Raw genomic sequence first — 16,155 nt, forward strand, 5'->3', positions numbered from 1 at the left:
TCGCGTTTCATGCTGGAGTAAAGCCTCTAAGCGCGGAACCAGGTATCGAAGCTGTGCTGCTTGGCGTCGTCTTGTTTCCAAGATAGGCACGCTGCCCATGAGTTATCCTCCCCGGCCTCAAAGATGGGAAACATCTTGTGAGTGAATTGAATTTGTGTATCCATTTTACTCCTACGTCTTGTTGCTTTTCTAACCATAATTGTGGAAAATTCCATCCTTTGGGAAAGGACCGGAGCACTTTTTGATACCATCAAAAGAAAAAATCTTGTCCTTTTTTTCATTTTTTCTCGGGGACAGCATGTGTGGCTTTAACTCTACCTTCCTGAGCCACGCCCAGCGCATCGCCCATCAGTCCTTTTCTCTGCGAAGTCAGGATCTGTGACACTTTGCATCGCAGGGATTTTTCTTCCCTCCTTGTCCTTAATTACTCTTCCTGCCTTAGTACCGTGGTCGGTTCTTTCCTCTGCCTATGCCGGACGATAAGCGTTTTGCTATGTGTTCTTCCTGTGGACGTCACTAGTTGGCTGTGGACCCTCACAACTTTTGCCTAGTGCACCTCGGGTCAGAAATCGCAGGGACTCTTGTTTGTACTGCGACTCCCTCTCGGCACGCACACTCGAGCGAAGGCTCGTCAGGTGGGAGGAGGTCTTTCACAGCGTTCCTCCACCTTATCTTCAGAATTTCATCGATGAAAAAAGAAAACGTCCGGTAAGTACCTTACTTTTTAGGGCACCCATCCGGGTAACTCCTTCCCGGGGTCATCCAGTTCCAGGAGCATTCGCACCAACTCTAATGTTACCAGTGCTCGCCCTGAGGTACCTCATTCGAGGCCTAAACTGGATACTGTAGCGCACAGAGGGCTAAATGTACCATGATCATCCGAGGTTCCCTGCAAAAGGGCTAAACGTTCAAGCAAGGCAGAGGATCCCTGTCATGGGGCTAATACAGCCAATTAACCTCCGAGGTTGCCCTTATAGGGACTAAATATTGTAACGGCCAGCCTGAAGGTACACACATGACAGACAAACGTCCAAAGTCCTCATCCACCAGCTCTGCCCAGGATCCCTCAAAGAGGGCTAAACCATTGCTTGAAGCTCCAGTCAGAGCAACAAAAACAACCCAGGCCTCTGACAAACCTGTGACGCAGGTCAACTCAGAAGGACTCACAATGGCGCCCCAGCCAGTGCCACCTCTTTCCACCATTTTGTCGAGCCCTTCGGGTCGCCCTTTTTGTCTGCACCCCTAAAGGAGACAGGTATGGATGCCAGGCCTGATGTATTGCTGCTTCCATCCGGGGCCTCATATCCTTTACATACACATTTGCCACCTACTCTGAGGATGCCTCTTCCACTGACTATATCGCTGCCTCCTTCATCAGCCCCACTACACTACGTGGATCCATACTTGGGAGGTTCTTCTTGGCAACCAGTCTCAACAGAGTTGTGGCATCATAGCCCATTTGAAAGACCGGTTCAGTCACCATGGCCAAGACCATCTTCAGAGGAGGCATTCCTTTGCTGTTTCCAAACCTAATGTACTCTGTTCCAATGAGGGCATACTTTAATGACCTCGTCAGGGAAACTGTTTACAAGCCTCCGGAGTCTTCACCTCACCACCTCCTCCAACGGAAGCTCTGTCTTTACCAGCTCCTCCTCCACTGGAGCGGGTCTCTGAGCTTAAGAGCCCGAGCCTGCGCCTCCTGCTCCACCCTCTTGCCCGCCTAAAGATGGTGCCACCAAAATTTATGCCTATCCATATTTGGACGGCTGGCTCCTCCGGAGTCACTGTCCTCATACAGCAGCTTCACACATGCACCTACTACTCCAGCTGCTATTCAGGCTAGGGTTGTCAGTGAACAGGCGAAAATCGTCAATGATGGTCTTGCAGGATCTGATCTTCTTGGGTTTTCTATAGAACAGAATCAGTGCCAGGATTTTTCTAACCAATGACAGAATGAGAGACCTAGCGCACACGTGCTCTCTTTTTCTCAGTTCCACCCACATGTCAGCGTGGGAGTTTCAGAGGCTCCTGGGCCATATGGCATCATGCATCTTAGCCCTCCCTCTACCGAGGTTGAAGATCAGATGTACACAATTAACGCTCAGACAGGCCTGGTCCCAGGCAACAGACCTGGACACTCAATTAATTCCTGTGTCTCAGGAAATGGCGGGCGACCTCCGCTGGTGGTCAGACTTCACCAATCCTACAGTGGGAACTCCATTTATAGATCCGTCCCCACAGTTCACGTTAACAATGGACTCCTCTCTCCTCGGCTGGAGTACAAAGTTGAGCAATGTGAAGGTATTTGACTTGCGGTCTCCCCTGAACAGGGGCCATCATATCAACTACCTCGAACTTCTGGCATTTTTTTGTGTGCTTCAGGCCAACATCTGCAACACAACGGTTCGCATCCGGATGGACAATTCTGTAGCGGTGTTCTACGTCAACAAATAATACGGGGCCAGGTCTACGCCTCTAGTACTTTTGGCTGTTCAGATTTGGGAATGGGCAGTGCAAAACAATGTTTGGATTCAGGCAGTCCATATAGCTGGTCAAGAAAACACACTCCCCTCAGTCGCCAATCTGTTGAAAATCAGTTCTGCCCCAGACTTTTTCACAGTGGGGGACTCTGTTTGCAACATTCTCCAACAGGAAACTCATATTTAATGCCTCCAGGAAGGGCCAAGGCCTGGGCTCTATGAGGGATGCGTTCAGGATCACTTGGGATGAAATGTCAGCATTTGCCTTTCTGCCCCTCACCTTGATCCACTGCGCTCTGCTAAAACTGCATTGGTCTTACAACTCCTCCCTAATATTCATAGCCCCAATGTGGCCAGCCAGGTTCTGGTTTTTGCAGTTGAAACACCTGTCAGCCTTCCCTCTGATCCAGTTGCCAGAGACTCCCAGTCTCTTACACCAGAATGAGCAGCGAGTGTGACAATCCTCCCCACAATCCCTCAGTTTAGCAGCCTGATGCCTGAAGTCAAGCTCCTAGCTCAGTTCAATCTGTCAAAGGACAATATGTGCATCATTCCACACTGACTCAACACAGGAGCAAATAGCTCTGATTCTGTCACTGGTGTCTGCACAGGCAGGTGGATCCTCGTCAAGCTTCGATCGACTGTGTCCTGTCCTTCATTTCAGACCTTGCCTCTAACTGCATACATATACATTCAAGCCAAACGTACGTACTTATCTGTTGTTGGGGCTTACCTTAACACAGACTCTTGTTCTTTTATCCTCACAAATCCGGTAAAAAAGTCACTTTACTGGTCTTTTGCCTGTCAAAACACCTCGGGTGAAATGGGACCTCAATGTGGTTCTCAACGCCCTTTGTCATAAATCTTTCGAACCTAAGGCAACAGTGGATTTAAAAATGTTAATTTGGAAAGTGTTTTTTCTGGTTGCCACTACGTTGGCTAGAAGAATCTGAGAATTGCAGGCTCTTTCTATAAAGGAACCTTTTGTTTCGTTCCACAAGGACATGGTAGTGCTCCGCACACACCCTTCCTTCCTGACGAACATTGTCTCAGAGTTTCACATTAACTAATAATTTTCCTTAACAGTGTTCTTACCAGACCTGGCATCGGATGCAGAGTGGGTTCTCCACAACCTTGATGGTAGGAGAGCACTCAAATTCTATATAGATAGAACTAAAGACGTCAGGACCTCCTCACATCTGTTTGTAACGTTCAGAAATGCTAAGGGGACACAGGCCTCGAAAGCCTCTATTTCCTGCTGGAAATCCTCCTGCATTTCGTAAGGGCCTACATGCTCGCCTACATGCTCATCTTGTGCGAGGTAAAGCTGCGACTGTAATTTTGCAGAAGTATGTACCTTGGGAAAGCATTGCTAAGGCGGCCTCGTTGGCCTCTGCCTCAGCTTTTTCGAAACACTATTGTCTTGACCTCAGTTTACAAGCAGATGCTCAGCTTTGTCAAGCTGTTCTTAGGAACCTCTTCAAGTAAGGGAGTTTTTCCATCCACCCAGTTCTATACATCAGTGCTTGTGAATCTCCCACAAGTATGGAGGAATGGGGACAGGACATAGGAGTAAAACAAAGTTACTCACTATAGTAACTAACGTACTCTTAGTCCATAATCCCCTTTCCTCCTTACGCCTGCCCACATTCCCTGCTAAAAAGTTTCCTATTATTACTAAATGCCTACCGATCTTGGCGTTTGAAAAGGACTGAAGGGCGATGCGCTGGGTGGGGCTCAGGAAAGCAAGGCTAAAGCCACACGCACTGGTCCCACGTAAAAATATAAAAAGGGACAAACTGTTTTCTTTTGATGCTATTAAAAAGTGCTCTGGTCCCGTTCCGAAGGACGGAATATCCCACAGGTATGGAGGAAAGGGCACTATGGACTAGGACTACGTTAGTCACTACAGTGAGTAACTTTGTTTTTTTATTAAGGGAAGAATAACCTGATGAGTCTCAATCTTGAACTTTATCGTTGGCACAAATACGTTCAACTTCAGGTCCAGCATCATTCTGTAGCCCCAATAAATCTAATGGACAGGAAAGACTATATAATTAAATAATGTGGCTTGTTCTTGTTTGGCAACCTGGAGAATTGTCCTCTAGTATTTTTAAACAGCATGGGTCTAGCTGGATGCCTCTTGGGAGGTGTAGACTTGTCTTGTAGAGGGAACGAGTACTTGTCGTTCTTATATGACTTCTTGACCATACTGCCAAGTCCAGGTCAAAATAGCATTTCTTTTTTTGAAAGGCCTTTGCAGTCCTACTCTTTTATGTGTGGTCATTGTTTCCCCTTGAAAATGTGGGTGGTTCAGCTATCAGCAAGTGATTATGGTTGCTGGTGTGATGGAATTCATCCCTGTATTGGAAATATGTTGGACTTGATTCTCTGGTGTCACTGCAATCCTCGTCTTTGTTCAGCTTGTTATAGAGCTTCTCAAAATCTTTCAAAGTGGACTGGGCCAGGTGCACTAGGCGCATACCACAGCACAAAGAGTGATTGCATCCAGCATAAACGTTCTTAATTATAGCACCCACATTTATCCGTTGTATCTCTCTGGCCATGCCTCAAGCCACCATTGAAGGCTTCCCCGCTAGATTAAAAATCATTGAATCAACAGTGATGTTTTCTGCAAGCACATTTGAAACACCCTGAAACGGTTGCCGTTTGGTGGAGATGACCTACTCCAGATCCTGCCGCTCACTGTCTAGTGTCTTCTAAACTGTCCAAAAAACGAGGACCTTTTTGACAGCTACAGAAGCATATCTGCTCAGACAATCCTTAATTTCTTCTTGGTTCAGGATTTGATTAAGAAATGTTCAGTTGAACATACATATGTTCCCTTTTCTTCATGATATTCATTCTCTTCCCTAGAAGTTCCAACCTTCTGTCTTTCTTATTCTAATGCTAAGACAGCTATCTCAATACAGCCTTGTTTAATTCTTCCTTTGTTTTAGGAAGGCCAGGGGATTAGGGTCTGTACCCGGCTTGACTGCCCCCAGCTGGTGTAAGGTGCAGTTGCATGACAACCCTTTGGCAAGACTTATGTCTGATCCTGGAATAGCATCTCCTTTCAGAATCTCTCTTTCTGGAGCGGTCTCTTCCCCTTCACCTGCTTGTTCCCCTGGAGTGATCCGTTCCCTATCCTGAGGTCTGCTCTATATTGGAACTCTGCCTGCATGGCAAATAGCTTCTGTAGCTTCTGTACAGTGATCCTGATCTGCACCCTCTTTAAACACTGCTGCTTACAGCTCACTCCATCACCACTCAAGTGCTGATCCCACTACGTGCTTTAAGGAAGACTTACCCATTGGATATATTGACTCCATGGTCACTTCTGTGTACACTCTGTGGCATATCCTTCATCACTGCCTATTTATTTGCACATGCCCAAATGACAGAATTGCTTCACAGCGCAGTGTTCCTTCTTCTGCAGCAACCATCTACTACCTTCCCCCGTACTGTGAAGCCCCATCACTCACTACGGTGGGCATCAGTCTTTCAAAGATGTAACCCTGTAGAAAAGATGCACATAGGTTGGCCATCTTTAGGAGGTCCGCACGCCCCGCCGTTGGCCTTCACCTTGTGTAGCTCCTGTAAAACAAAAAAGCAAGTGGAGCCTGGACATTACAAGACTCAAATACAATTAGTGATTGCCTTAAGGGTAGGGGCAGGTAACATGAATTGTGGAAAGGATTTGGTCGAGGTTCAGTTGGATGGCAAAGGATCAGTGAGAAGATGACTGTAATGTGGCAGGCGGACAAGGGGTAATGCTGCCTGTAACATACCTATTCTGTGTGTATGTGTGCACGTGCGTGGCCGCAGTTCAGGGTGAAAGTTAATTGACAGATCTAAGGTAAGGTACGTCATCTTGTAAAGCCCCCTTTGGTCAGTAATGTTGGCCTTGATGTGTGTGAGTCCTGGTCATTCAAAGCATGTGCTGCTGCAGTCCTGCATTTCGATGCATTAGCAGAGATATATATGGGTCAGTTTCCTGGCATTTCAGGAGATATTGCAGTTGCAGGTCTACCCTTGCCCCTACTTGTACTTTGGCCCCTATTAGTGAGAGGGAATAGATGCAAAAAGTCAGAGTGGTACGGATTCTCCCAGAGCAGGGCTGTGCAGCAGGGAACTTGCAGGATTCCTGCCATACGCACACTTGTGCCTTCACTATTACATAGATAGTCCATTACTACTGTGGAGAATCCTGTGGATCCCCACTGAAACTCTGCCTAAAGTTTCCTTCCAGGTGGCCAGGAGAAGGCAGACCCTCCCAGATCCCATAACTGAGGGTGGTGTACTGTGGGAGGATCACCTGGGTGGAGACAAGGCCTAGGATGGTGGGGTGATTTCACAGGGTGAGACACAGTATTTCTCCTTGGAGAGGGATGCCCCTGCCACTGATTTACAGGAGGAATTGGCTTATTGTTATTTTGATATATCTCAACCTCCTATTAGGAATGAAAGGGTGAACTCCAAGGGCGTGAACCAGCAAAGAACAGGTATTTCCTAACCCAAAAATCATATGTCCTCCCCAATACCAAAGGTATGCAAAAAAGAATTATGGGAATATAACCTTTTCTGTACCATCTGCCTCTAATAGGATTAAACCCTACGATCCCTACATTAAAACGAACTACATGTCCCACAATCGCTCAGGGACTGTGATGCAGAAGAGGGCTGAAGCGGCATGTATAGCTAAAGGACAGGCAGGCAACCCTAACAGCCTGTGGGAGGGTCAGGAACTTAACTCTCAGGGCCTGCACCTATAGGCAATTAACCCGCCTGAGGGGCATAAAAGGCTGCTACAGGAAGGAGCAGTAGAAAGAAACTGGAGCAGGAACTAGAAGGTCCGCAGCAGGAGCAGAAGAAGAAGCAAAGCACGAGGCTGGCAGATTACTAGGAAGTGTTACCACAGAAGGGACGTAGGAGCAAGGCAAGAGCAGTTTTCACCTGCAGGCTGAGTTGGTCTCGTGCTCACATTTGCTTCCCTGGTTATTTTCTAGGCTCCCCCATGTTGCATCTGAGTGTCAGAGATGCCCTTGATCCTACGCAACGCAACGCAGACCAATACGCACTGCAGTGGCACTAACAGAGGTGCGGCTTGACACGGCTAGACGTGCGTATGCACACCACAGGGTCCTTTCCTCGTTTCCTGTTTGCTTCCTGTCTGTCAGCTCTCGCGGCCCGTGAGCTAGCGCCAGTGCATCGGCTTGTGAGGGAGACTGAGCGAGACCCTCTGAACCCCTGTAGACGCCGGGGGTGAGAGCCAGGTCCCCGGTGGTGCTGTGGAGCGTGCAGGGGCCGGAGGGGGACATAGACACGGCCTCCTTGCTTGTGGCAGTGGTGTCCCGAAGTGCGGCACAACCAACGGAGTCCGAGCAGAAGGGCAGATCGCAGCCTGAGACTTGGTGCCTCCTCCCTGCACTTTGGGTAAGAAGTAGGAAAAGAGGGAGATAAAAGAGATACAAAAGGCGTGCCACCGGCCTCCCGGGCTTTGCTACTTTGCTGCCTGGGTGGGCGATCCGAGTGGCAGCAGTTGGGCAGTAGCCGGGGAATTGGGGAGAAGTACCTGACCCTGAGAAACATCTTAAACACGGGGACATTGACGGAGGTTCCTTCCCCCCTCTTTCCGTCTTATTCTTCCCTTTGCTCCCCTGCCTAATTATTCTTACCCTCCCCCTCTCCCCTGCCGACTCTCACCCCAATATCCAGTGAAAAGAGGTGGTCATGGAGTGGTCAGCACGACTAAGAGGGGGGATCAGGGACCATTTTAAAAGTGTCGGCTGGGACGGTGCACTTTAATTCTTGCCTTGCTCTGCCTAGGGGGGCTATTGGGTTCATACGTGGCAAACTACCTATAACTCGGGGGATAAGACGGGGAAACTTGAATATTCCCCTGGTTAAGATTAGAGAGAAAATTGTGAACCTGTACTAGGGAGTCCTGATATATAGAAGGTTTTTGAACATATATCTGTGGAACTAGCAGGTAATATAATAACGTTAGGAGACTGCGGGCTTGTGCCTTTGATCGTGACGTGGAACAGCAACGGGCCGTGGTAAAGTGAGTGCTGCTGATTGTATCCAGCAAATTGAGATTGACTGCCGATAGTTGGAGAATCGCCTGGGAAATTAGAGCGGCCCACTAGAGGGGGTATATCTAGTGGTCCACCCAATACAATCAGGCAAGGACCAGACTCAGACCGACACAATCTAAGGAAAACTAAGGCAAGGGTAACTACCCGGGGCCCTGTTAACAAGGAGGCTGAAATAGAAAATTTGAAATCTAAAACAAAAGTAAAGAAAACCTCTCCTGTCAATCAAGGTGCGATCACCAAATTTTTTCCTCCAAATCCACCTCGGGAAATAAATTCCACCACAATTGAAGAAGACATACCTGAGCAATGCGCAAATGCCCTATTGAGTGTGTCAAACTTTGACGACATTGATAATAATTCATTATTAGATCTAGGTCTAAACATCCAAAGAAGTATGACACCACAACCTGAAGCAAGGCTGAGTAACAACAGTGGAACACAGGCAGACAGATCGTTGACCATACCTCCAGAGACATCTACTGCGGGAGGCGCTTTGGACAGATTATCCATCTCACCAGACCTAGCTATGGTTTCAATGGAGGATGACCCTGATGTCGAAACAGAAGGCCTAGATAAATCATAGTCAGGGGCTGCTGAGATTGCTGAGATTCAGTCATCAGTAGCTTTGCTACAATTTGCGCTCAAGATTTTGCTCAAAATGTCGGGGCAAATCCTTGCCAACACAGACACACTAATTATGGAAAAAAAGGGGAGATTGATATCTGCAGAAGGTGCAGAAGTAAATCTTTCTGAAGCCATCCATATTGCAAATGAAACCAAAGAGCATCAAGATTTGGAGATTGACCAGGAGGTGGGCAGTCCTGATCCATTTTTCTCCAAAAAACAGAAGAGGCTAGCAAGAAAAGCTGCCAAGGGTAAAAGAGTTAGTGTTACGCTACCAATGACGTCAGAGCCAAGTGCGACGGGAATGCCCACCAAGAAGAGCAGGAAAAGACTAGCAAGAGCTAAGAAAAGGAAGGCAGCCAGTGATGGCTACCTCACCAGTTGGTTGCTGCCTGAGCAAGCCGCCGAACACGAGATGGAAGAGGAGGCAGAGATCATGGAGGCAGAAGAGGCGTGCAATAGTGACGCCTCCGATACGGATTCGGCATTAAGACAACCTATAGTGCTGGAAGATCCAGTAACTAAAGCAGCCGCCATTATGGATAACAAAAGGGAGACGAAAGGAAGTCGTACATGCCTGATCAAGAATTTATATCAGAGTAAGGACAACAAATGGCTATCACGCTCCGAACTCTTGATAAGACTTTACTCTGTTCCACAACTGCGGGTGCTCAAATCAGATGACTTTCAATTTGTGGAACCCTTGAAAGGCCCAAATCCTAATGTTTCTGCGTTACACTGTAAGTTCTTAGCCACTGCTGAAATGCTGAAAGAAGTTATAAAGAGGAATTAAAAACAGTGGACGTTGAAGTGGATGCCGATCTAAATTAAATTGATCTGAGCTGTCTGGAGGTAGAGGCAACTATTCCTCTGGTAACAGTAGTCTGCCCAAGTATACCAAAGGACAAGAAGGTTGAAGCAGCGGATGTCCAACAAGTGTTAAAATGGTTGGTAGATGCTCTTCCTGAGATTATGTCGAAACAATGAGATCTATCCTGGAATTGCCGGGGTTTTGCGCACCTTCTCTCATCGGAGGGCTCCATGAAACTGTTGGACAAATGCAGCTGCTTCTGCTTACAAGAGACATGGGCCATAGACCCCCTAATTTTAGATGGCCATAAGCTGTATCATTCGGCTGCCAAAAGAGGAGAAAAAGGCAGGCCATTTGGTGGACTGATCACAGGGGTGACTAATACTTTGGGCTCGAGGCAGATTGACTGCAATCTTGAAAGCAATATGCTTGCAGTCAAAGTGATCCTCAATGGTAAGGACCCTATGGGCTCATTCCTGTTGGTAAGCCTATACAATCCACCTGGGTCGATACTAAGTGAACAATTGCAAGACTCGCTTCAGGATCTATTGCCGAATTGGCTGTCTATAACTACTGACCCAGGGATAATTGTTGTTGGAGACTTTAACTGCCATATGACAGGGCGGGAGTGTACAATGCTGAATCCTAAACTGAAAGAAATGGGAACTATGGTTCATAATAAAAAAAGGGTGGACAAGGTACTCTCCTGGCAAAGACTGGTCAAGACCATATGTCAAGGAAAGACCCGTAATATCTGGTCCCTCTTGGGTGAGGCACGAGATGCTCAGAAGGAGGCTTTAGACAACCCCATTGAAGCTAGAGTGTGGGTAAAATTCCTGGAAAATCGAAATACTGAGGATGAGGAATTAACAATATTGGCCAGTCCCCCTTTAGAGGCCCCGTTTCTCATATCACATGAACTCATCCTGAATAAAATTAAAGAGATAAAATCTTCACGAGCACCGGGCCCTAACGGACTGGCCAATATTGTTATGAAATCATACCCTGAATTCTGGGCGAGTCTGTTGGGCATATTATTTGAGAAAGTTTTAAAATCAGGTAAAATAACCTACTCTTGGCAAATGGCAATATTAATCCCGGTGTTTAAAAATGGAAACAGACTCGATCCAAGCAACTGTAGGTTGCTTTCAATGCTAGACACCACGGGGAAGATATTTGCCTCACTTTTATTGCAGGAGCTACAATCGTGGGCTGAGGGTTCCGGGGTACTGTCTAAATTCCAAAGTGGGTTCAGACAGGGATATTCTACCTCCCATAATATTATGGTAATGGACATCTTACAAACTAGAGCATAAAAAGGAGGGGCGGCCCCACTTTATGCCCTTTATATAGACTTCACAGCGGTCTTTGATTCCATACCTAGAAGCCGACTGTGGAGAAAATTGCAACTAATGGGATGTCCGGAAGGTTTAATATATTACCTAAGACTCTTACATCAAAATAACTCAGTCAAACTGAAGTTAGATCAGGAAGGTCATACAACTGATAATGTCGCCCAAAATAGGGGAGTAAAACAAGGTTGCGTCACAGCACCTCTAATTTACAACCTATATGTTTATGACATTCCTGAAGCAATAACCATTGCTAGCAACTGTCTCCCTAAAATAGGTAAAGCCACTTGTCCAGTATTAGCGTACGCAGACTATCTGTTGATACTTGATTATACCATCAGTGGGATGCGTAGATCAGTGGTTACACTGTGGGAGTATGCAGAGGAGAATGGCCTTAGTATTAACCTAAGAAAAACGAAGGTCATGAGATATACTAAAAAGAAGATATCCTGTGTGCAACTTAAAGTAGGCTTGGTGAATATCTCCTACGTTCCCCAGTACCGTTACCTGGGCATAGACTTTGAAGTCTTTGGAGACTATGTGGCCTGTAAACAATCACGCAGCATCAGAGCGGCACAATTCACTGCCATATTCTATAGGTTTACTGTTAAACAGGGTGGCTTTCATTTGTGGGGTACACGCCAACTTTATGTACAAAGTTTTGCCCCGGCCATAATCTATGGATTGGAAGCCCTCCTTGAGTCTGATTTAAAGTGGTTACAGGTGATAGAAGGTAAATTTTGGCGTTGCATTATTGGCTTACCTCCCTGTGACCCTATGGCCATTGTTAGATTAGAACTTGGCCTGACTTCGTTAAAGGCATTAGTATTAAAGAAGCGGCTCTCGTTATATCTAAAAATGACCCGTGACGCAAGTAATGGATTATTAACAGCGGTCCATCAAGAAATGGATAAGGAGCACTCGGTATGCTCAACCATTGATCAGATGACTAATCTGTTTCGTGAAATAGGTTGGCAACCAAGGGATGGTTGCTACCCAGAGGAAGTAAATAGAGCTCTGAGCAAACATATAGATCTCTGGGACTGGTTAGAGATTTTTGAACATCTTAGGAGCCTGAGAAGCTATCAATTTGTGCAATACAGTTGAGTTTAAGAAATCCCAGAGATATTTGAACATCTGCCCATCAGCCCGACTCAGACGGTTTATCTTATTGCTCAGATTGGAGCAACTACCCACAATAATGATCACGGGGAGAAAAGACAAGATTGCTGTCGAGCTGCGAATATGCCGTCTATGTAAAACTCAAGATCAGCTGGAGACGGCAAAGCACCTTTTGACTGAATGCCCAGTGATGGCCAGTACATTTACTCCCCTCCTTGGCAGCTATGTTCATGAAACCATGTATATTAGGGTTGATCTGTTTTGGCACCATTGTATGAATTCCAACAGTATGCCCCTGTTGACAGCATTATATACCATCTGGCTGAGAGTTGAAGCTAGATTGGGCATAACTCTTTAGTTGATCATCTCAAGTTATGTATAGACAATTCTCAGCTGAATGTATGTAATTTATGTGGATAGATTTTATATGTTAGTCTTCTTTTTCATTCTTTAAGCTACGAATTATCTGTATGTGTATTTAGATATGTATTTGGATTATGTATTAACTGTATATGTTATTTTTTTAAGGTTTGTGTAAAGTTTTATAATTTAAACTATAACACAATAAATATTAATTAACTTGTGCTCACAAACCCTACTTTGCTGTGGCTGCATTGGAAGAGACTGGGAGAAACAAGCAGTTTTTCCAGGTGTGTCTAGTTGCTGTGAATGCCGAGCCGAAGTCGTGCATCCACCCGAGGACCATGTGCAGAAGGAAGCCGAGGAAAGCTGGAGAAAAGAAGGCTCTCCATTGTTGAGGCCGCACCCCAGACAGCCGTGCTACAGAGGGGTGTGGGTTCCAAGAGAGCCGGTAGCAGTAGTAGCAGAAGTAAGAAAGTCCGGAAGTGGAAGCCGCCCACAAACCCTGTGACTTTGGAGCCGGTGAGTGAAGCTCCATACTCCCAAAGCACAAGAATTACCTTGCTGGTAACTGTAAACAGTTGAATTCACACCTGCGTGGAAGATGGAGCAAGTGAAGTTGTTCACAGTCGTGGGAAGTCTTCAATAACAAAGGCAATTTGTTTCACATGTTTTCAGCACAAGTTAAATTGCCTGCGTAAGAAGAAGATCTTTCTTTTCCCATTGTTGCCTTTAAAACCATTACCGGGATGTCACGCCCCTCCTATTAAGTGGGAGAACGTTATTGGTAATTGGTCAAGAAGTAGTAATTGACTTTCCCAAAGTGTTGCAATAATATTTCACTTCACAGAAAGGTATCGTATGAGAAACTGGGCCTCATTACGGGTCCGGCGGTAACCGGGCCGGTGTTACTGGCGGGTTGACATCGGACCCGTAAATATTTACCGGCACCTGACTTCACAACCCTGGCGGGCTGGAAAGTCAGGTGCCGGTAAAATGTTGTTCCCCAATCCCCAACAGGACTCTATGGCAATGGGGGAACATGGAAGCACCGGCACCGTTGTTAACAGTGCTGGAGCTTCCGTGACAAGTCTACCTACCGTGGCCGCTGTGCCCGGCAGGGTCAGACCTGTCAGGCATGGCGGCTCCGGCAGGCAGACCTGTAATATGCTGGTCCGGAAACATCAGTGCTGCCCGGCACCCTTGTTTCTGGACCGGCAGGGTCAGAATGAGGCCCACTGTGTTTCCCGATCCTTGTTAAAGTGGAACGCTCCCTGAATAAAAGGGAACACAAGTTTGTAAGCTGATGTTTATCATCAAAAAGAAGTTGCGTATACCTAAATTAGTTTCAGAAGTGAAAACAGTCTCTTGAAACATTCAGAACAAATGCTTAAGCCTTGTAGAAGTTGCTGAAGTCACAAGCAGAACAATCATTACCCAAGCCAATAGACAGTTCCTTTATAAAGTGAAACCAGCCCACCCAATTAAGATCTGAACACCGATGCTCTGAAGTTGTTGGAGCTGATACAAACCCAGAGTCCTCTGATACAAGGGTGTCAAGGTTATCCAAGGCTGGAAGAGTGGCAATACAGCTTTAAGGTAACTACTGGAAATCAGAAGGTGGGCATACAGCTGGGGAAGGGAGCAGGGTGCTTGTTGACAATGAATCCATTATCTGTGAAGCTGAGACTGTTGAAGCTGGCAGAATGAAGTGGTCTAGAAGCCAAGACAGATTTTTGTGGTAGCTACAAGACAGAACAGATTGGCAAAGAGGCTGCCCTTTCTTATAGCAGAGAACGACAATTGCATTGCCAACCTGTAGAGGTAGAAGAGCCTTGTTGCCTTACATATTTTTACAATATCCAGTTGCAGCAGAAGCAGTAGCTGTGGTTGTCTATCATTTTGACAGAAGATTTTCCTTTGAATGTAGTTGAAGCATTAGTTGACCGTGAGGCAGAGCAGCCTGCTCTCACTGTATCACTTGCAGAAGGGAGTTGCCAATAAGAGAGTAACCTCATAACCTCATTAGAAGAAGCATTATGACAAATTGTATTCAAGACGCTGGAAAAGGAGAGTTGTTGTTCAAGCAGAAGTGGTACCTTTGCTTTGAACTTTATCCAGGATTGCCATTGGTGCTGTTTTCTTTGTGTAACTTGGTAGGGGGGAACCTTTCAACAGACCAAGAAGGAACTGTTATCAGTAGATTTTTGTTTAAGTGAACTTTTGTTTCCTTGGAACTTATCAGGAACTGATTTAAGGCTTTATTCCCCTTGGAAGAAATTGACTTTGGACATTCCTAGGGAAGAAGATCTACCCATGCCAGATAGACGTCATCCTCAACACTGGTTGTTTGGTAATCTTTTATTTATGTTGTTTATGCTTTGTTCGGATTGTTTTGTTGTTTAGAGTGAGGGCCAGTTTTGCATATGTTAGGAGATTTTCCCTTAGATCCTACACTAGGCAGGGAATTCCCTGGTAGAGTAGGCTTAGTTAGGTTTTATTTGCAATTGTTCTCTGAAATAAAATTGAAAATACTGATAAACCTACAAGCAGATGTCTGCCTCCCATTACTGACCCCACACTAGTTAGTAGGGACTTTCCTTTGAATTAGAGTGTATTTTCACTACATCGAACAAAGGCATGTACAGTTTACATCAGCATTTACATACTTGCCTAATATCTTGCATACATCTTGCAGCTGATGGTTTCACATTCTTTCCACAATTCCTCCCTTATTGCAAACATTCATAATTTCTCAGTACCTTGGTCTTTCACTTAGCCAGGCATCTTTGTTTTGTACTCCTGACAGGGATCTACTACCTTTAAGTCAAACGTGACCTTTCTAGATGTGTTTACACAGAGAACTACCCCAACACCTGCATATGTGAGAAGAGGATACAACATTTGATACAAATGTTTTTGGTGCTTTTTTAAGTTTACTTTTCTGGGATATATTTCACTTCAGCTACACTGGGTGGTGGGAAGGTACCAAAGAAGGCCTCGCCCATAGGGAAATGTAATAGAACAATGCGTTTTGGAAGGTAGGGTACTGAAGCTTAAAGGGTGGATCATCAGGAATCTACAAAGCATGATCTCTGAATGAAAGTGCTAACTGAGAAAGTAGAAAAGTAGAAACCAGAAAAGGGCTTACATGTGCTGAAGGATCTGAGTGTGTTTAAAAAAAAAATATTTGCAGAGAAAATTAAAACGAGGAAGGAGTTTCATGGGCTGAAGGTCTTGGCTGCAGTTTATTAAGAATTTGCTGAGATAGTAGAAACAAGGAAGGTCTTTACATTTGCTGAATG

Source organism: Ambystoma mexicanum, chromosome 14 (assembly GCF_040938575.1).
Source record: "Ambystoma mexicanum isolate Mex_15411 chromosome 14, UKY_AmexF1_1, whole genome shotgun sequence".
NCBI classification, from domain to species: Eukaryota; Metazoa; Chordata; class Amphibia; order Caudata; family Ambystomatidae; genus Ambystoma; species Ambystoma mexicanum.